The sequence below is a fragment of the Idiotropiscis lumnitzeri genome, chromosome 4, assembly GCF_059441095.1.
Source record: "Idiotropiscis lumnitzeri isolate Australia: NSW breed Sydney's pygmy pipehorse chromosome 4, RoL_Ilum_1.0, whole genome shotgun sequence".
Classification (NCBI taxonomy): Eukaryota; Metazoa; Chordata; class Actinopteri; order Syngnathiformes; family Syngnathidae; genus Idiotropiscis; species Idiotropiscis lumnitzeri.
Window position 1 is genome coordinate 23,766,508 of NC_142394.1, and position 22,504 is coordinate 23,789,011.

General features: G+C 41.9%; 1 long non-coding RNA gene across 2 annotated transcripts in view; it reads left to right on the forward strand.

The window, feature by feature from the left end:
- The window catches only part of LOC148338644 (uncharacterized), a 105,706-nt gene extending 83,429 nt beyond the window's left edge, over positions 1-22,277 (forward strand). For both annotated transcript variants that reach the window (XR_015842970.1, XR_015842969.1), the window contains exons 3-6: positions 18,642-18,710; positions 21,324-21,565; positions 21,970-22,117; positions 22,196-22,277. This is a non-coding gene — a long non-coding RNA (uncharacterized LOC148338644). The remainder of the gene's footprint in view (positions 1-18,641; positions 18,711-21,323; positions 21,566-21,969; positions 22,118-22,195) is intronic.
- Positions 22,278-22,504: the final 227 nt, after the last annotated feature.

Here is a 22,504-nt window from a genome sequence, read left to right on the forward strand (position 1 = left end):
TTCATATATATATATATATATATATATTTCATATATATATATATATATATATAGTTCATATATATAATAAAAGACTGAAATATAATTACATGCATACTGTAAGAAGTGCGGGGAGGAGAAACGCTCCCAAATTCCGAAACAGCTCCCAACTACAGCCGAGACACAAGAGTCCAAAAAGAATTGAAGAATATTCGGGATCCTCCTCTCATTAGGCCAGCCGCCACGTTCCCGAGTACGAGGCAACTTCGGGGTTGATGAATTAGAAATGACGCCGGTGACAGTCGGCCCGGGGTTCCGAGCGTTAATGATGGCGGCCAAACAGGAAACAGGAAGGAGGCTGGCATGCCCAGCTACCAGGCCGCAGGAAGTCTTCTGATGGCGGGAAGAAAAAGAACAACAGCACTAGATAAGAACTGAGAGCACGTGACATCGTTAGCAGGGCTGCTCAGCTGTTTACGTGGGGCCTTCACTTGCAATTTTCCTGACGTTGAAGGTTGTTTTTGTCGTCGTTTATTTCTTATGAGTTATTGTGAATACGCCAATTCTTGGTCCGCGTCCTCGCTATCTGTTTTTTTTTTTTTTAGCAGGCAGAGAAATACCAGAAAATATTGGTTGCATTCTCAGAACCTCTTGTTTCTCTCTGGTCCAAACAGAAATTGGTGGAAAGGTTTTTGGTGACTCTGCACCCGCAGCGTGAAATCTATCGCAGAATGACCGAAAGCGCACGGAACTGGTCGGTGTCTGTAAAAAATGTACCTCAAATGCTTGAATAATCCTTCGATATGACTCACAGATTTTTCAATCCAAATCCAAATGCTGCCTCTCTCGGCCAGGTCTCCTTTGAAAAACTGATTTATAGTCTCAGTGGGACTCGCCTGTATTAATAAAGTCAACTTTGTATTCTTAAAACATTATTTGCAGACTTTGCAAATTCAAATACTGTTCATATGAGCTGTACATCTTTTGCACATCATCTCAGAACCAAACACCGTGCTCAAGTTGCCACGACGCCTTGCGAAACAACACCGCTGGAGTGTGGCGCTAGTCGGGCGGAAGGAAATTTCCCAGAATGAACTAAATTTCAGAAAAATGCCTGTAAAGATGACTCTGTTTAGATCGTATTCAAGGTTCAAAGAAAATAACCTAAAAAAAAAATCCTGATTTCAAGAAATGACTCTGTTCCAAGCTTCACGAAAAATAGTCGTTTAAAAAATGTGATTAATCGCAGTTAATTCCGAAAATATTTTGCGATTAATTCGTTAAAAAAAAATGCAATCGCTTGACAGTATATATATGCATTAGGCCGAGTGTACGACAAGTTTTCCTACGTTGCAAGGCCCTGGCCATGTGAAGTGAAGCGTATGGGAGTACGACTGCATTAGACTCCTCGCGCGAACCACTCGAAGAGTCAAGTGTGTAAGATTCTTGTCGTTTGTCAAGCGCCGTGAATGCGAAGGTTCCGTGGGGCCAAAAGTGCTTTTCATAGAAATCTTAGGGAGAGTCAATGATTTCCTTCATTGACAAAAAGGCGCGGGGCTCTCAATCACTGTCGGCATCCTCAAAGCGCCGGCGCCGATGACAAATGTAAGTGAAAAGCCTCCTGACACGAGCGTCTGATGGCTTTGCCGCTTTGCCGCCTGTTGGGAATTCATCCCAATCAATCCTGACAAGTAGGCTCCTTCAAAGTTGCCGTGGTTATGCGTCTCTGAGCGGGATTTTGTTTTGTTAGCGTGCGGCTTGCAGTGCATCAGCGCTTCGCCTTGTATCTCTCAAGTTCTACGTTTGAACCTCGACCGCATATTCGCACCGTGCTTGCGTGGCTTTTGTTCACCCCGCTTTTGGATTCCTCTCACATCAACAAAAAAACGTCAAAATAGTTGAAGGCTCTAAATCAGGTGTGGGCAATCTACGGCCCGGGGGCCAAATGTGGCCCGTTAAATGTTTTAATCCGGCCCGCCAAACTTGATAAATATTAAATGAATAATTAATTATTTTCAGTTTTTTCAACGACATATTTAATTTTGTAATGCTTTTGTTCACTTTCATTTAAAATTAAATGTATTTTTTTTTCTCCGATGAGGTGTTGTGACCAAAACACTCCAACCATCTGCTCCTGGTCCGGCCCCTCTGCCAAATTTTAGAACCCCTTCTGGCCCGCCAATCAAAAAGTTGCTCTCAATCGTCCCAAGGTGTGATTGTGGATGTTCCGTGTGATTGGCTGATGACCCGTTAATTGTTTGTGCCCTGTGATTGGTGCCATTGAAATGAAAGGAAATGTGACACTTGCCACCCGAAGAGGGACGAGTGGTCTTGCGCTCTTTTGATTGACGCGGCACAACGATGAACGAAGAATCTGTCGGGCGGTCACAGTTTGTCTTTTTCTCATCATCATCAGGAACGTCAGTAATTTCCATCAGGACGACGGCGGCGGCGTCCCCTGACAGGCTCCAAGCGTGAGCCGACATCCATCGGGGGAAATGATGGAATTAGGCAGCAGGCCCACTCCCGGGGTGTCGCTCTGTGATGAGAGTGAGGTGGGGGGCGGTAGATAGAGGGGGTAGCTAATTAGCCTTTTATGACGGGGTTATCCCCCCCGACACCCCCATCCCCCCCGTCCCAAAGGGCCTCGCCGAGCTCGTTTCGAGTGGTGTACGCTCTAATGTGTACTGGATGGTCTTCCCTCGATGGCACCTGTCACATTTCCAGCCGCCGACTGTCGGCGGCCATCAGGGAGGCACTTTACCTCGTTGTACCGCGCTCTACTACGCGCAAGAGACCACGACTACAAAAGTACAAAAACTGTTTGAAGGAGCACGGACCTCCTGCAACGCTACATGGGATTCTTTGAACCGTGCGCTGCTGTGTTTGACGCTTGGTAATGAGTTTGACTTCTGACCTTCTTGAGGTCTTTCTCTGCGCTCGGGAGCATGCGGCAATCAAAAATCAAAAAGCTGACTGTACCTTTAACGATGAAGCTCCTCCAGGTTTCTGTCCAGACAGTTATTGGGTTATATGCTTTTAACTTGGTCTCAACCGCTTGTCTGAGTCTTAGTCTCAGCTCCTAAAGTATTTGTCTGAACATGGTCTTATCTCCTCAACGTCTTGGTACCGATCTATTCCTAGCTCCTTAAAGTCTTGTTCACGATCTCTAACTTGATTTGATCAGAACCTCTCAAAGTATTAATTGTGCTTGACCTCAACCACCAAATTCTTGGTGTTGGTTTTGACCAGATCTCAGATTGTGCAGACTTAACTTGGTCACATAAATGTTGGTCTACTTGGTGTGCACCCTTCAGAGTCTTGATCTTGATTCAGTCCGAACCCTTCATAGTCTTTGACATGACTTGTTCTCAACTCCTCAAAGGCGTGGTCTTCACATGTCCTCGACCTCAAACATCTTGATTGAATTGAGCTCAGTCTCAATCTTTCAAAGTCTTGGTCTTGAGTTGCCCCCAGAGCAATCCAGTACTTCAGCATTTATCATTTGGAGTTACTTCTGACCCAGCACTGACATTTCAGCCAAAAGATTGTCTTGTCTTTTCATACCACACTTGAAAATGATGAGTCAGCTTAGTCAGATCACAACTCTCATACGAGGCCCCCCGTTGTGCTGTTTGCTCCCCGACACTTGAAATGATTTCATCAAAAGATGCTTCGTCCATGTCCGTAAACGCTGATCGACGCCCAATCTAAAACACACCAATGCCGGATGATTTATTTTTTTTTTTTGGCGGTTTCATCCAGCGATGGGCGGCTGATGTAATTTGGGGAAGGCGGAGGCGATGGGGAGGGTTTTGGGGAGTTGTTATCGGGGCCAAGAGCTGACACGATGCAGGAAAACAAGATAAATCAGAGGAAGCAAAAGGAATTAGCCAGTTCGAGAGGCAGACTTTGTATCTGGAGGCGAAGAGCGCGCTCATCTCACGCTACATCTCAGACTCAATCTGCACCCGAAACTCTGCCATTGCGTGGCGCATTTGGGGGAATGGGGGGAGGCAGTTGCCCCAGGCGTCAACTTTTGTGGGGAGCAACATTTTAAAGGAGACGGAAAAAAATAAATGGCAGTAGAAGTCGAAGCTGTAGTGATTTGGAGGAATGCAAATGGGCCTATTCCCTGAAAAATGGCTGCTTCAATCCCAAAATAGCTGGCGCTTATTTTGATTCCGGGCATGGGTTCAAGAGACTTTTTCCTGCGCCCTTTTATTATAAAATTACCCGCGTAATTTGGTGGTGATTCGTGAAACTGCTTTTACGGAGCAATTAAATTGCCCAAATAAATGTCTGTTCCAAACCAAAATGGCCGCTGTCCTGTTTGATTCTAGGACTTTTTTAAAAAAAAATTTTATCGACCTAATTTAGTATCGATCGTTGAAACTGGTGTTGGGGATAAATTTTCAAATTAGCGTTAATGGCCGAATTGACACCAAAATAATTGCTTCAGACCTAAAAGGACGACGTCCTGTTTGATTCCAGGCATGGCTTGTTGTGACTTTTTTGTGCTTCATGAGATAATATCATGAGCTATAATAATAATAATAATAATAATTTAGAATTTATATATTTTCTTCTCTTTGTTCCCTGCGACTTTTGCCCAAAGTAAGCTGGAATAGGATCCAGTATCCTCCCTCAACCCTGTATGGCAGAAACATTGTTGAAGACGCTTTATGGTGGGTCAAATTGACCTCAAAAATATTGTTTAAAAAGAAATAAATAACGGAAATGTATTTTATGTATATTTCTTTTAAATATTGTGGAATGTACACACTTCAACTGTGACCCAAAAGTGTATATATATATATATATATATATATATATATATATATATATATATATATTTTTTTTTTTTTTGTAAATGATGCAGCGGGTCACTTTGACCCATGCGCATTCTTTGTGGACCATATAGAAACAAAGCTAACAGGATGCTTAAAAGTACAAAACGGTTCATCATTGTTAACGCATTACTGAGCGTTTCAATAAATATCGTGTGTATTACCAAGGGATCATAATCCATTATTGTCAAACATTTTTAATTATAAAAGCAAATATATGCTGATTTTAGCTTAAATACCCAAAAAAAAAAAAAACTTAATCCGTAATACTGTAGTAATGGGTCAGTTTGACCCAGCGGAGTCGATAAGTGTCAGCAACAAACATTTGTATATATTTAATCGGTACTCTGTTCATAATCTGCACCACTCTCATTTTAATACTGTAATTATTAATTGAAATCTAAAATGTTTGCCTGATTCAGGGTCACGTTGCGTCATAAAAGGAGCGGGGTTCATTTAAGTTAAAGGTTGTTTCAGTTTAAAAACATGAACATTAAAGCCGACGCCGAGATATGGATGTTAAACATTTACAGAATTAAAATGTAAAACAAGCCGGCCGGTCGGCACTGACAGTGAATCAGCACCCAAGTGGACCCTCATGCATAAATGCATAAATGCATGCGGACGCCACAACACTGGCTCTTGAGTACATACAAACACGCGCGTGATGCTACATTAGCATGCAGCCGGCCCGCGGAGCCACTCAGACGTGTCAACCGCAACGCCCCCCCCCCCACCCTCTAGCCTTTCAAGCTGCTTCAATTTCATCTGATCTCAAAGATTTATGAATTTGGAATTGAGCAGATAAGGCGTCCGCTCATATCGCCGCTAAGCCTGTCACGCCGCAGCGTTTAGGGGCCGGGCGGGGGTGCGAGCAAAGAGCGGGGGCCAATCAGGAGTCGGCATTTTGTTTTTTGTTGTTTTTTTATGATCACGTTCGCTGGATGACGTGTTTTTCCGGTCCTGGTCGGGTGCATGGGCGGAGCCTCCAGTGCACACCTGATTGACATTCCAATCAGCTGGGTAGAAAGATGTTGGAGAAGTGGAAGCTAGTCGCCGGAATATTGTTGCCGTTTACCTGGTGCTGTATTTGCATCCTGCCGATGTCGTTCTTGTTTTGGTTACTTTGCGTTTCTTTCATTCTCACGTTCGTGTGCGCCTTTGGTTCAGTAAAGTTCTGTTTTTGCGCCAGTTTGGCTTTGGCTCTGCTTTGGGGTTCCAAATTCTGGGCCCGCGATTGGGACATTTCTCTAATAAGCTAATCATGTAAGCATATTTACATCATTTTTGATGCACGTGCCTCTAATTTTGTGCTCAATTTGCCTCTAATGTACTGTATTTACGTTATATTTAATGTCTCGACTCGTGAGAATTCAAAGCGGCGGCTACATTACATCTTGCGATTTCTCCTGTTTTTGTTTTTTTTTTTAATGTTACGCCAAAACACTTTTGGCAGAGAATATCGCTGGTTGTTGTGTGCGCTTGTAAATCTGAAGCTCACTCCCATTGACATTCTACTTTATTCGTACTTTGGACGCTGTTTTTCATTTGGTTGCCAGGTAGTTGCAAACACGCCAAGCGACATTTTTTGCAACCTACCATGCATGTTTTTGGAATGGGGGAAGGGCACAGGAGTACCCGCAGAAAACCCACTCAGACACGTGGAGAACATGCAAATTCAACTCGGGAAGGCCGGAATCGAACCCTGTGAGGCCGCCGTGCTGTCCAAGTTTTAGCCCTAATATTATTTCAAAACTATTGGACCTCTGGAGAGAGACCGGAGCTGGCGTCAAAGTGAAATGAGCGGCAGGAGTAAATGGGACAAAAGATTTGGAGCATGCGTCTTCCTTGCCAATGGACAAACTAACGGCTGTTTGAAAACTGCAGTCGTTTGTTTACAGTCGGACTTCTGCAGTCGACGTGGGTGATGTCATGCACGTTGTGATGGCAAAGTTACAATTACTTCAATGTAAATATTTCATTTGAAACATTTCTTCTTATTTTCACTCTTTTCCACACAACACGCAGTCACTCAGCAGAAATGTTTCAATCTGGAGTTATTTTTGATACTCTTGCATTGATTTCAACCGCACTTAGGCCTGTTTTGCTGCCGCTTCCCCCCCCCCTCTCTCTCGCTTGAATAGTTCGCTCAGTGGCGATTGCTCTTTTGGACTCTGCAGCGGCCGATTACGATTTAGATCAGGATGTCGCTAATCCTTGTCAACCGTGTGCCTGTTGAGAGTCTTTTGTGATAAAGGAATAAATAAATCAAACTTGACTCATCCCAAAATCTGAATATTCTGCTTTTCTTGAAGTCTTAACAAAACTAATTGAAATGTTTTGTCCTATGTGACTTTTGTGAAACCTGTAGATTTGTGCATAAGCCCCGCCTCTTTTTACACATTGGCCATTCACGGAGGATGTAATTCTCTAAATTAGATTTTTAGATTGGCAGTCGACTTCAACTGGGAATGGCAAGAAACATCTTTAAGCGAATAAATTGAGTTCACTGCCTGCATTGCATCGCTCATATCTCAAGTCAGGGCTCTTATGTCAAAGCCAAAAAATCAGCCGAATGACTTGTATCTAAAAAAAAAAACAAAAAAAACCTCAAATGCAGCATGTTTGCCATCTTTTGGGCACGCAGTCAAGGTGCCAGTACGCCAGAACTTTGCAGTCCACCCAACTGTACAACTTCCCCCGAGCCCCCTTGTGACATCACAAAAGCGCCCGGTTCCTGCCGGCCCGTCTCAAGGCTTTGCCGCCACTTTGATGGCGGTCTGACGCCTCGGTCGCATCTGCTGTCAAAGCGGCAAAAGTCTCAGCCCGGGGAAGCTGTCAGCTCCGCCCGAGCTCTACTGCGGCCGGCGCGGTTTTGACCTGCCGATGTTTTGACACTTCAAAAGCAACCCGACCGCTTGTTCTGAGCTCCACGGGCCTCCTCACCTTGTCTCTTCACCTGCGCCCGCCTTTGATTCCTGCTCAGATTTACAGCAGCTCGTCGCCTCGAGACGAGATTCGTGCTTTGTCTGCACGTCACGCCATCAAATATGAATGCGGACCATACAATGCGGCGGTTTGGCGGTCTGCAGGAGCCACTTTTGTTTAGACTCTTACTACTTTATTTTTCTTTCTTCAAAAAGTGTCAGCATTTTATTTAGTTATATTTTGCGACTAAACTAGAATAATTCCTTTTGTTGTTCTATAGCGGGTGAAATGGAGTATTAAGTCCTTGTGATCTCGTAAATTCTCATTAGTCGTGTCAAGTTAAGTTTTATAACGGTCAGTGATTTTGAATTGGATCGGCAAATTCAAGTTGAGCGTCTTCGTAAAAAGCCTTGATTTTAGTTTGAAAAAAAGACAGCATATAATCAGTCTGCTTGAATGCAGGACTACAAATATCCTAGAATAGTGATTGTCTCCAAATAATTAATCAATTATCCCAAAATATTTTTCGATTAATATGTTGAGCGATTTATCGATTAATCGCTAATCAGTCTACACAGCATTATTTAATTTAGACTTTACTTACTTAACAGGTTTTATGTTAATAATAATAATAATAATAATAATACATTTTATTTGGAGGTGCTTTTGGAAGCACAAGTTTTAAATGTTAGTTGTCATTAAATCCATTCATGTTGACACACACACAAAAAAAAAATCAACGCTAGCATTCAGTTCTTTTTCTGTGAGATGCTCAACCCCCGACTTTTAGCGTGCTCACTTATAATTCAGGCAGGTGTGTTGATGAAGACTAACTAATGCATTTATAATGAGGTCATAGTGCACTTCATCATTTATTTAATGACTTCTACGACTGTCTGCCAAGTAAATAATAATTATGGGATTGTCACGTGACGCCTTTGCAATACGCAGCTCATCTGTCAAGGATGATCGAGTCTTCACAGCAGCTTAGGTACAATAAATGTGAACGCTTATTTGGTCGGTTTGTACCCTGTGATTGACTGGCACCCAGTCAGGCGTGTACCCCCCCCACCCCCGCTCTCCTCAGCCCAAAAGAATAGCAATTGTCATTTTTATTGCTTTGTTTTAGAAATGGAGCAACTTTAGTTTTTCTTTTTTTTCGTCATGGGAGTCGACGCGATTGTATATTTTTTTTTGTCTGTTTGACTCTTATAGAGGTTTGTTAGTGATGGGGAAAATGAAGCTTCAAGTATGCTTCATGAACCAGTTGTATTTTTGGACTCCTCTCTATGGCGTCGTTGGTTTAAAGACAGGGGTTTACGAAATGCTTTCAGCAACAGAGAGTGTCGTCTTGCGTAGTCAAAAAATGCAAACGGTTCATGAGGCAAATTTCAAGATTAATTTAAGTTATCGCGTGTAATGCATTGAAGAAGTATCGTATTGAGACTGCGTGAGCAGATCCTTAAAAGCAGACTGGTTCCAAAAAAAAAATTAAATATTTTGCTGCGTGAACTCACAACTTATTGATTTCACCAACACGTACGTCATTGCTGAAACGAGCTGCTTCAACAACTAGTACGGTTTATTAGTGCCTTTAAGTAGGCCTTGATAATACTCCGTGTCCCCAAATGTTGTGGAAATCAACTCCAGTCCCCTCTTCTATTTCAAATTTATTATGCTCATTTAATCCTTCAGGAGGAAATTTTGAAAAATAACAAATCAATAACGATTCAAAGTACAGCAAAGCGAAGTGCGACAGCGAGGACATTCTGTCCACCGCCACCGCCGCTAATGGCTTTACTGCCGCTGAATAATTACAATCCCACCTTGCTAATGGACGCACACAAACACACACACACAGTTAAAGACACAGCGTCCCAGTAAACGAGCTGTCAGACAAACACACAATCAATGCAGTGCTTAACAAATGTTTTAGACCAGCACTGAGTGTAAGGTTACCACACCGGTAATGACTCAAATATCCACATTAAAGCACTTCACAACACCCAATGCTACTGTCTCGCTTTTAATGACAGGCGGTCTCATAAATGTGCTCATCGCATGCGCACACACGCGCAAATGTGTGAGACCAAAGCGCAGTAAGGTTAGAACATTGGCCATTACCCAAATCATCTGGATTAAAGCAATTCATGATGCTTCTTTGTTTTTGCTAACAGGTGGCCTAATAAATATGTTAAGCGCTGCGTATGTTTCTTGCATGCACACACACAGGCGCACGCCGGCATGTACATTGATTAACCGACTAGTATAATTCCCAAAATCATCCGCATTAAATCTCTTCATGATGATTCTGTTTTTTAATGACAGGTGTTCTAATAAATCTGTTAAGCTCTAGACATAGTATGGCGTCACATCCACACACACACACACAACACACACACACCCACAGTGCTTAAGAAAATGTATTAGTTGAGCACCACCCAGTTTAATTGCCAAAATCAACCGCATTAAAGCAAGTCATAATCCTTCTCATTTCTTTAATGACAGGTGGTCTCATAAATGTGCTCAACATCCACACACACCCATCCTGTGGTTCACAAACGTATTAGACCACCACCCTGTGTAATTACCAAAATCAGCCGCGTTAGAGCACGTCATGATGCTTCTCGTTTTTTAATGACTGGTGGGCTAATAAATTTGTTAAGCTCTGTATAAGGAGTCAAATGCACATTCGCGCAGCGCTTAACAAATGTATTAGACCAGCGTCCTGTGTAATTACCAAAATCATCCGCATTAAAGCACTTCACAATGCGTTTCACTCTTGTTCTCATTTTTAATGACGGGAGGTCTAGTAAATGTGTTCAGCGCCATATAAGGAGTCCTACACACACCGTCCCGTGTAAGGTTACATCATGGATAATTGCCAAAGTCATCCGCATTAAAGCACTTCACAATGCGTTTCACTCTTGTTCTCATGTTTAATGACAGGAGTTCTAGTAAATGTGCTAAGGGCCACATATGAAGTCGCACACACACATCATCCAGTGTTTGGTTACATCATGGATAATTGCCAAAGTCATCCGCATTAAAGCACTTGACAATCCCAAATGCTCTTTCCTCAGTTTTAATGACAGGAGATCTTGTAAATGTGTTACACGCCGAATATGCAGTCCCACATACACATTGCATGTCTATAAAATGGAGGCTTAAATGAGATTTCTACTTCTCTAACTCCATCATATACACACACACACACACACTTCCTGTCGGCGAGTGAAGTGTCAGGTTAAGCAGAATGAATGGACTGGCTGTGAAAACACAAATTGCAGAGTAAACAGATTAGAGTGAAAACAGACTCCTCCGCCTCCCTAAAACCTGAGCGCTTCGCCATCATTCACCAACCCCCCCACCCCTCGTACCGCCACTTCTTCATACCTAACACACACATACACAGCCCCACTTCACCCCCACACCCCCCACTCCCATCTCACTCTTCCTCCCCTCGTTATCTCCCCCCGGAAGCCACGGCAGCGTTTATGAAGTGCAGCGTTTCAGAGCGCGGACGCATCCATCATGCGTAACGACCAAACGTGCGCACACGACCACACACACACACGCACCCACAAACACATATATACACACACACACAGAGTCATACTTATGTTTTATGAACTTTGCTTTACGTTTTACATATAAAACAAGAGCATTTTATTCTCACCGTGAATCAAACCAAACAAGACTAACTTTTAACTTTGATGGGCAAAAAAACTACTTGGGAATGGGATTTGTGAGGTTTTAATGGGAATCAGAAATGTTCTTAGCAATATCTTGTCCCTTCTAATGTAACCACAGTATTCCGTAAATATTGTGTTTGTGGAATAATAATTAAGCAAATTATTTCACCACTTTCATGCATTTCAAGGCACCAAATACCGCCCTCTGCTGTCAACTAAAATTGATGTCAACGTGCCCTCAGGCTCGCTTTATAAAATAACTAAAAGGAAAAAAAAAAAAGATGTGTAATGTTTAAAAGACCTTTAAAAATGTTTACCCTGGATTTAAAAGCATTTACACTCTGGGCTGACTTCACTTCTATTGGCATCTTATTCTTCTTTGTGTGCTGCATAACAGCAAAATGCAGCTTCACCATGTTTGGGCTCCACTACTTGATCCTATTCTGCTGATCTTTGAGCCCTAATGTTTTTTTTTTTTGTTTTTTTTTATTTGTGATTTTTGACTTGATATACTGATGCAGCTCTGTCGTAGTTTTACACTGCTTGGATTCAGGATTTAGGTTCTACGGAAATAATCAGATTTGGGACAATTGAGGACTGATTTACTGTTGTTGTTAAGTGACATGGCACCCGGCTGACGTGAACCAGAGCAACCTTGACTCAGGACTAGGATTTTTTTTTTGTGCCATTAGAACACAAATTTAGTAAATCAACACAACACCACCACTTTCCTGACTAGACGGGCCTGTGGGTCCTGGTGTTAAGAGTCCATAGTGTCACGTAATGGAACAAGATTCTGTGTCCCATCCAGGACAACAGGTTGATTGAAACAAAAGAGTCGCTAACGACACAATGCTAACCGCAGCTGCCAAGCATTTATGCTAATGCACATTCAACAGAAGAATGGCGGATTAGTGCGCGCTAGCGTGTTAGCTGGACGCCGTCCATACCCGTCCGGCTTTTGGCGGGATGGGCGGGGACACAGGGTCACGTTGTGCTGGGATTTATGTAACATGCTAATTAGAGACAATCATCTTCTTGGATTGAAACAATATTTTTAGTTTTCGGAAGGTTAATTCTGGCTGGAAACAGTTTTTTGTTAGCAATGTGGGTTTTTTGTTTTGGTGGTTCTGGTCTAATGTGTTTTAAGACTGACGTTTTCAAAGGCGGATATGATTTAGTACCGAGCCCCTCGTCACAATTGATGGCCCTCTTCACATTTCAATTCGAATCGAAACGACATCCAAACATCCTAAACAAACAAAACGATGAGGTCACAGCCAGCGTCTGGATGGCGCCATTACGCAACCTTTTATGAGGCGGCTGTTTTATTTTCCTGCTCATTTTCCCGGCAAGGCGGACAGATTGTCACTCTGCCGCTCCCCAACTATCCGCTCGCTCTTTGTTCAACAAGGCACAAACGCAATTACAAAGCGCTACACGCTGTCACTTTATTAGCATCATCGCCACCAGAGAGGCGGCAAAGGCAAGCGCGCATGTGCTTCCTGTTTGAAGAGCCGGGGATGAAAGATTGTCCTTCTCCGAGCCGGCGTGGCAGGTCATCACTTACACTTCACATATTGGGCATCGGGTTTGAGGGGTAAACAAGCTAAATGCCGCGGGTCAGAGTCTAATGGCATCATATTTCAGCGTGTCGCATCTGCGCCTGTGATCTCTTCATTAAGGCGGCGCTTGATGAATGCACCAAGTGGGACGATGCGTCTTAATCACGCCACTGCCGCCTCTCGCAGGAGAAGAAGAGGAAGAAGAAGTTGGTGCACTCAGTCAGTCACTTCTCGGCTGCCTTCATCCAGCGTGTAATGAGATCCGACGCTACGCTACGCACGAGGACAAGCGATTAGCTTAGCGACCACCTCTTCCTTCATTTACACCATGACAGCATCCTGCTAAAGTGGAAGCCTCGCATCGGTGTGTGGTTACCATGACAACGCTGGTTGTACAGCCACAGCATGCTAAACTGAATAGTTATCTAATTCGCTAATTGACTGTCTTCATAGCTCACTTACGGACAACACAAACTGACTGACCTGCTGAGTAATACAAAGTCACTGACAGACTCCCTAACTGACTTGATATCTTACCAACTCATGAGTAACTTACTTTTTCTCTGACTGATTGAATCACAAACTTGCTAACAACCTGACTGACTAAATCAATTCCTAAAAAAGTAACTCATTGACTGGATGACTGACTGACTGATGACTAGCTTACTAAATAACTGACCTATCTATTGATAGACTCAAGGGCTTACTCACTGACTTACTGCCTGACCGACTAAATAGCATGCTAATGACTTATTGATAAATTAACTAGCTAAGATTGACAGAAATTTTACTGACTAACCAATTAAATAACCAACTGACTGAATGATTGACTCCCTGACTGAATTGCTTGCTTATGATGTCACTTACTGAAAAATGATCTAGCTAACTAACAACTTGACTCAATTCCTCACTAACAAAGTAACTGACTGGCGAACAAACTAGCCAATGAGTGACCGGCTTTCTGACTGGATAATTTACCATCTGACTAGCCAACAAATTCACATACTAAACAGCTTCCTGTCGAAATGACTTAACAGCTCACTAACAATTTGACTTTTTGAATAACAAAATTGCTAGCTAATTAGCTAGCTAATTGAATGACTAGCAACGTAGCTGACTGACTGACTCACTCACTCGTTGACTAACAATTTGAGTTTTTTCATAACAAAATCGCTAGCTAATTTGCTAGCTAACTAAATAACTAGCAATGTAGCTAACTGACTGACTGACTCACTGACTCACTCGTTGACTAACAATTTGAGTTTTTTAATAACAAAATCGCTAGCTAATTAACTAGCTATTTAAATGACTAGCAACGTAGCTGACTGACTGACTCACTCACTCGTTGACTAACAATTTGAGTTTTTTCATAACAAAATCGCTAGCTAATTAGCTAGCTAACTAAATAACTAGCAATGTAGCTAACTGACTGACTGACTCACTGACTCACTCGTTGACTAACAATTTGAGTTTTTTCATAACAAAATCGCTAGCTAATTAACTAGCTATTTAAATGACTAGCAACGTAGCTGACTGACTGACTCACTCACTCGTTGACTAACAATTTGAGTTTTTTCATAACAAAATAGCTAGCTAATAAGCTAGCTAACTAAATAACTAGCAACGTAGCTAACTGACTGACTGACTCACTCGTTGACTAACAATTTGAGTTTTTTAATAACAAAATCGCTAGATAATTAGCTAGCTAATTAAATGACTAGCAACGTAGCTGACTGACTGACTCACTCACTCGTTGACTAACAATTTGAGTTTTTTCATAACAAAATTGCTAGCTAATTAGCTAGCTAACTAAATAACTAGCAACGTAGCTAACTGACTGACTGACTCACTCGTTGACTAACAATTTGAGTTTTTTAATAACAAAATCGCTAGATAATTAGCTAGCTAATTAAATGACTAGCAACGTAGCCAACTGACTGACTCACTCACTCGTTGACTAACAATTTGAGGTTTTTCATAACAAAATTGCTAGCTAATTAGCTAGCTAACTAAATAACTAGCAACGTAGCTAACTGACTGACTGACTCACTCACTCACTCGTTGACTAACAATTTGACTTTTTTAGTAACAAAATCTCTAGCAAATTAGCTAGCTAACTAACTAAATAACTAGCAATGTAGCTGACTGACTGACTCACTCACTCGTTGAATAACAATTTGACATGTTGAATAAAAAAAAAAACAACGTAACTGACACTAACACAGAGAAACGAATTAGCTAACAAATTAGCACACTTGCTACTGCTCCTGTATTTTTCACAATAACTGTGAGTATGAATGTAAAAAAAAAAAAAAAAAAGCCAAGCCATGGCAGAATGATGAATGAACCACTGTCGGAATTGTTGCATCTCCAGCAAAGCATCCTGAGAGAATCTCCGTTTGCCTGCTGGCTGGCGGACAGCTTGCCTTGGGAGACTTTAGCGTCGCGCTGCCAGAACCGGAACCAGAACCACAGGAGCAAATGCGCACCATAAATCAGGCATCTGGCACGCCCGCGGCGGCCCGTGGCTTTTCAGCCACTCTAGGGGGTCCCGAAGGACGGGGGCGGGGGCCATTGTTACGTTGTGGGCTGGACCAGCCATTAAATTGGGCCACATACCATTAGAGTGGACACACTGGGCCATAATGTTGTATCATTTCCTTCCAGACATTCATTATTCATCCGCCCTCCTGCAGGAACACCGTGTACATCAGGGGTGGACTACACTCCGCAGGAAGCTGATAGCTAAATGTGTGTGCGTGAAGTTCAGTCACACGGTCAAAAATGTGAATAAGTTAACGCGGAAAAATGGCCCAAGCATTTCTTTTCCGAGGACATCCCGATGGACATGGTCCAGGTCTGCTTAGCATCTTTGCTGGAAGGACAAGGATGAATAATCGTCAAGCTCAGTCAAGAGATCCCACTTCTGACACCAAGTTCGTTGAGGCACTTCCTGTTAGGAGATCTGACGGGACGTGGCCTTCGGGGTCTTTGCCGGAATACTAAGGATTGAGGACTCCATTCAGTCTCGATCAAGAACTAAATATACCTTCTGAATTGCCGACCACATTTTTTTTTTCTGATCTTCTGATTATTGTTGTGCATTGTGTCATGTTGTAGCAACAATCGATTAATTTCAATTGAAAAAAAAAAACCGATTTTTGGTTGACATTTCTTTAGGTTAGCCGGTGTCAAAATGTTTCCCGTTTCAAGTCTAACCCACCCGATCTGTCCAGTTATGTTCATCCATTGTTTTTTTTAAATCCAATGTCAGCCGTTTGTCGGACAAATTTCAACTGTCACCTATTCATACTTAACGTACAAAAACGTCTTCCTTGAGGGAGGTAATCAGAGAAAAAGAATGAGATTGATTGTTCGTCTTTCCTGAGTTGCTCCTGCTTTAATCCTCCTGGGAAGAGAAGACGGAATGTGCCGGATCAAACGCCCAAACCTCCCCCGCCCCTCCCGACCACTCACCCTTGACGGATCTCCTCAACAAGGACGCAGTGTGTTTCGGAGGAAACACAGGTAACCCGAGTGACCGCATTCCTTCTACCAGATCCGCCCCTCCCCCTACCTTGTCCCGCATTAAACGACCGCCGTGTAATTAGCCCGGCCCGCACAATAGGACCCGACCGCCCCCATTGGCCCCACATGGGAGTCGCCGTTTGTCCTACCGACTCATTAGGCGACCAGCGATTAGATAACGAAGGTTTAAGGTGTCCCCCGTCTCGCCATCCACCTGCTCGACTCTCCTCTTACCTGACCGGTTTGAAGTTCACTGAACCTCCCACGGGGCAATGAAAAGCTTCCAAACTTTCGACTTTCTGGACTTTTCCTATTGATTTTGATAAAAAAAAAAAAAGGAAGGATCTGGAATGTCGAGAGGTGTCGCTCTATTTTTAATTTTTTTAAAGCAAGTGTGAAAACTCATTGGAATATGCATTTCCTGCGAGCTTGTTTTTCCAGCCAGGACCCTCATGAATATAATTAATTATGTTCCATGTCGGAGCAGTCACACTAACTATATCTTTTTTTTTTTTTTTTTGAATTTAGGATGCTTCAGGTGTCATCAACCTTTCAGACGATTTCAAATTCAACCAAGAAAATTGAGCATTTGGAATTCAATTTGCCCCAAGGTGCTTTAGGATAGCCCGGATCAAAATCCATTTGATACATCATGTTCCTTGTCAGGGCAACAACACATAATGGATTTTTAATCTCCAAAAGATGCTTCGGATATCGGGTGTCTTCAACCTACCAGGGATTATTTTTCCCACCCTGAAGAAAGAAGCAATATCGGACCTCAAACTGCTTCAGGAATCTGGTGACAAAATTCGTAGGATGATACGTTATTTTTTTTTTTTTTGCGTCAGTGACTCAGGCTACAGCAGATCTGTTTTCGGATGATCTTCGTTACATTTTTAAGGGTTCTTTAGAAAGCTGATTTGAAAATGACGAACCCTAAATCATGTCAGATATCTGCAATTTTCAGGACACCGCCAAAACTTCCAGGCCATCATCTGATCATCTTCAAACGTCGTCATCATCTTTTCCCAAATTCCTTCATCCATCAAAATCTCGACACGTAGGAAAACAAAGTAAAACCAGCAAATTCACTTTTAAAAGTTGCTTCCCTTAAATGACACTGTAGTATGCACTCGGGCTGGCCAATCCCGGATTTATGCAAATTTATGCAAATATATGCACACTGAATCAATTCATTACATCAGCATATAAAAAAAAAAAAAAATTCTGGTGGCTTTTCCCGTCCGCTGCATCTGTGACACTTAAAATACTGAGTTTAATCCGCCCGGCAACGGCGGTACAAGTCGAAGGGGCTCGTTTAAAACTTGTGCTGACTTCGGAATTAACGGAGCGTCTCGGCAAAAAAGGGCCGTTAGTGAAATGTGCCGGGATAAGCGAGCGGGAATTCCACGGCTGAGGCGATAGTGGCGAGGGAAGAGATGGTGCGTTAACCCTTATCTCCTCGTTGGCTTTAATTTGACCTGTTTTGACATTTGAGAGCAGAAAAATACCCAGCATTCCATTGTTTCAAACGGAATTGTCGTTACTTTTGCTAAAATGACCCGAAATACTTTAAAGTGTCATTTTTATTTTTGGGTTGAGGGATACGACAAAGTTTGTGTGCACTGAGAAAGTTGGCAAAAATGGGAACATTGTATTTCCTTGGCAAGTCCTCACCGTATCTTAGCTCAAAGCTCACCATGCATACCACTACACACACACACACGCACCCCCACACACACTCCGTTCCCGCAGTTTCTGACTATGATATCTTTTCAAAAGTTCTGCCCCCAAACTGCAACTCACTTCCTCCCAATATATTTGTTACAAATGTAGTCTTGTTATTACCTTGTTATAAACCTTTTATTCACCATGATGTCACGTGACAATATGTAACAACAACATCTGTGTGCAGTTATCACTACGCGCTTTTGTTGACTTTTGCATTGTTTTGATTAGATTTAATTTTGTCCGGTTTTCCTTTGCTTAATTTTGTTCCGTATGTTGACAAATCAGCTCCCTCCAGTCACTTGTGGGCTGCTCTTGTGTGCCTTGTTGTCTCATCAACTTGTTTCTTGTTCTCTGTTTTCCTTCAGTCTGTCTCGGGTCATTGATGTCGTGCGTCACGTTCTCTTGTCACGTTAGGTCGCCTGTAGTCTTTGGTGGTAAGTCCCTTTTTTTTTTTTATTGTGCTTCTGTCACCTTAAATTTGGGTTTTGAATAATTTGATCCTTCTTCTTTTCCCTTTTTTTGAAAGAAATTATTTTTGATTGAATATTCCTGCTCCCCTGAATTCTAATGAGTTGTTTTTCTTATATTTAAGCCCAGCGTCCATGTTTAAATAGTATTTTAGAGAAATATAAAATCTTATTTTTGATGAGCACTTGGCCCATCTACAGGACTGTATTTTAATTTCATTATGGTGGTACTTTTTTTTTTGAGAGCCACTGATGTAACCCATAAAAAAAAGAAAAAAAAAAACCTTAATTAAGGTTTGCATAATTCATTAATATCAGAGTTAACTCATTTACTACCATTGACGGCTTAAATAAATAATTATATGAAAAAATTATTATATAAATAAATTAATTAATAATAATAATATTTATTTATTTATTTTTTATTTTACACTCAGCCGGTAGTGAATGACTTAATAAAAATCGAAAAGATCCCATAGTTTAAATTTCATATCGACAATCATACGGATTTCCTTTAAGAGTGTGTAAAGGTGGACGTACATTGTGGGCTTCGCAGTATCAGGGGGTCAATCAAATGAAGTTAGGTCTCATGTCGAAAGAGGCGTGTCAAGTTCCAGAAGAGTGTCGCTCGCTAATTAGTTTCAGCCAAAGTGTTTGACGGGAACAAAACCTGATCAAAAATCCGGCGTCTCTATCACGCTGTTGACTTCCTGTCTGATAAGAGGAGTGGGGCGGCGTCCTTATCGAGCGCCAGCAGACTTGATTTGGACAAGAGAGGAAAGGCTGCTGCGAAAAAAAAAAAAAGACTGATTTGTTTTATCGTCAGTTTTGCACGTGGCTGCAGAACGCAGCGGTTATGCTTCAGCCTTTAATGGCCGAAGCCAGTCAAATAAAGAAATATTTCAAATATATCATAGCTCACAAATGACACCAGCGCGATATCCTTTGGAAACAACAACCTTGGAACATCAAGGGAACGTTTTCAAGAGATGACAGACAATTTACAAGTACATTAGCTTCGCATCAGTCACTACAGTGGACAAGAATGCAAAAGCGCTTTCTTTTTACATTCATAAGAGTCCACGTGCAAGTTGCACATCAACAACAACATCGTACAGCAATTCAAAAACCAGCTTTGAATCTCGTGGCTGGATGTTGTACATCAGTCACTACAGTCGGCACCAATCTTTGTCGATTAGTCACTACAGAAGTCAGAAATTAAAAAGCTTTTCCTCTTCATAGTCGTAATATGAAAGTTGTTACTATAGGGAACACATCCAAAATTTCCTTCCATAAGCTATCGGTGAGGTTGCTAGTTTGATGTATTTTGAAGTTGGAAATCAGTCACTACAGATGGCAGCTATTCAAAATATTTGTTTTTTCTATATGCTTGAGTTTTTGATTCAAATGTTTTAGATCAGTCACTACAGTAGGCCATTACCGAAAAAAATATTTGGGTTGGCTTTGTCAAAAATGTTCATCAGTCACTACAGTGGACAGAAGCTATTTTTCTTTATATTCATAAAAACTTAATATTAATGTTCTGCATCATTTACTACAGTGTACACATATTGGTAAGATGTTTCCTTCCATATGATATGAGCGAGGTTGCTAGTTTTGATCTATTTTGAAGTTGGAAATCAGTCACTACAGAAGGCAGTTATTGATAAAAGGTATTTTCTTCAGTACGCTTGAGTTTTGATGTTTTACAAAAGCTTGATGTCAGAGCCTGTTTTGTCAAAGTTGGTAATCAGTGACTACAGTGGAGAACTATTCAAATGCTCTCCTCTCTTGGAACCAGCCTTGATGTAAAAATTGGTGCATCGGCCATGACCGTGGACAGCTTTTCAAATAGGAAAAAGAAAGTGATCTTCCCAATTCGCAAGAGCCACATCAATCACTACAGTGAACGCGTTTGTGTGGCGCATTCAAAATGACTCCTGGCCGATATTGCAGGAATCGGCGCGCTGTGCTCGTTGAGCAATGAGCTTGTCCGGCCCGTTATTGATCACCCGACGTCGGTTCGCGGAGCAGGCGGCGCCCACTTCATTAGTCGGAGGGATGCCAGCTAATTACGCCTCACTTGAAGCGCCGGCTTTATCGCCATCGTCTTCGAGCCAAATCGATGCAAAGCGGCGGTTGGAGTGGGACGATGATATCGTACAACCCACACATCTTCTACACGCTATTGTTTACGCACCTGTATCGATAGGTAACCCATTGGAAGGCTTGCACATGTTGTCGGTCAATTTCGGGACTTGGGGATAATTGAGGGTGTTCAATGAAGCTAACATGCTAACACGTTTTTGGATGAAACATGACACGATTTGAACCCTGAACCTCGACTGCGAAGCATATGTGACAGCCACTCGCCGACCATGCAGCGAAATCGACAGATTTCTTAAAGCAGCAAGTTGTTTTTGTGCAGCGTGTGCATGCATGAGGTCAGAGCGAGCGGCAGGAACATCCTCTGCCCGATCAACATCTTCTGAACTTCTCACACCGACGGCAAAGGCGCCCGGACGGATAGATTGATAGTTCTTTTTTTTTTTTCTCCACTTCTTTTTCTTCCTCCTCAAGATCCATCAAGAGGAAAATGGAGCTGCTGTCCGAGGCTGAGGCTGAGGGCATATTTTTCACCAGAGAGCAAAAAGAAGAAGAAGGAGACGGAAGAAAATTGATGCGAGGCAGGCGGCGAGATCGCGGACGCTGCTTTTGCTCGGTCACAAATGAAAATCCAATTTAACCAAGAAAAGAAGGTCTGAGGGGAGGAAGGAAGGAAAGAAAGAATGAAGGAAAGAGGAGCAGGTCTGAGATTGAAGGTGGGATTCATATATGTTCATATATATATATTTATATAATTTTATATATATATATATATATATATATTTATATTTATATATTTTCTTTCTTTTTATATATATATATATATATTTTCATTATATATATATATATATATTTTAAATATATATATATTTTTTTATATATTTTTTAAATATATATATATATATATTTATTTTATTTTTTTATATTTTTTTTAAATATATATATATATATACATTTTTTTTTTTTTTACTGGCGTCAAGCCATCTTAGTGGGTTTATTTTTTTATTTTTTCTAAATTGTGTGTGTGTGTGTGTGCGCACATGATGAGACTTTCTCAATCCTGCAGGCCCTCGCGGAGACAATGATCTTCAATTACCAAATGTTCTTTGCCGCACTCCAGACGGCGTTGGGAGAAGCGAAGAGGACAGCGGGCAGATATTAGCGAGAAAATGGAGAAATAGATGAAAGATGAACATTTTATTCATCAGCTTCCATTAGGCCGAGCGCCGCCTCCGCTTCCTGGATGCGTCCTGACTATTTTGCAGATGGTATGCTTTGTAAACACGCCTTCTACCATCACTCCACTTTCCCCCGCTTCTTCTACCCCCTCATCTTTTATTCCCCAGGAGGGAAAGAGCGTGAAGCCAAAGGAAACATGGAAGCTTCTGGCAATCGACTCATCTACTCCGAGACGGTGTCAGAAGTGGGATCCCATCTAATTCACCGAATTGGGTAAATACAACACAATCGTTTGAAGATCAGTAGAGAATTTAAAGTGATAATAGAAGCTCATGACGGAACTGACTCCATTTTTTTTTTTGTGGGGTCCAATTGCGTGCAGATTTGAACCGAGTATACTGAACAGATAAATGTAAATTTCAGAACTTATGGGGTTTTTTCTGTGTTTTTGCCTGTGAGCTAATGAGATTTGATGA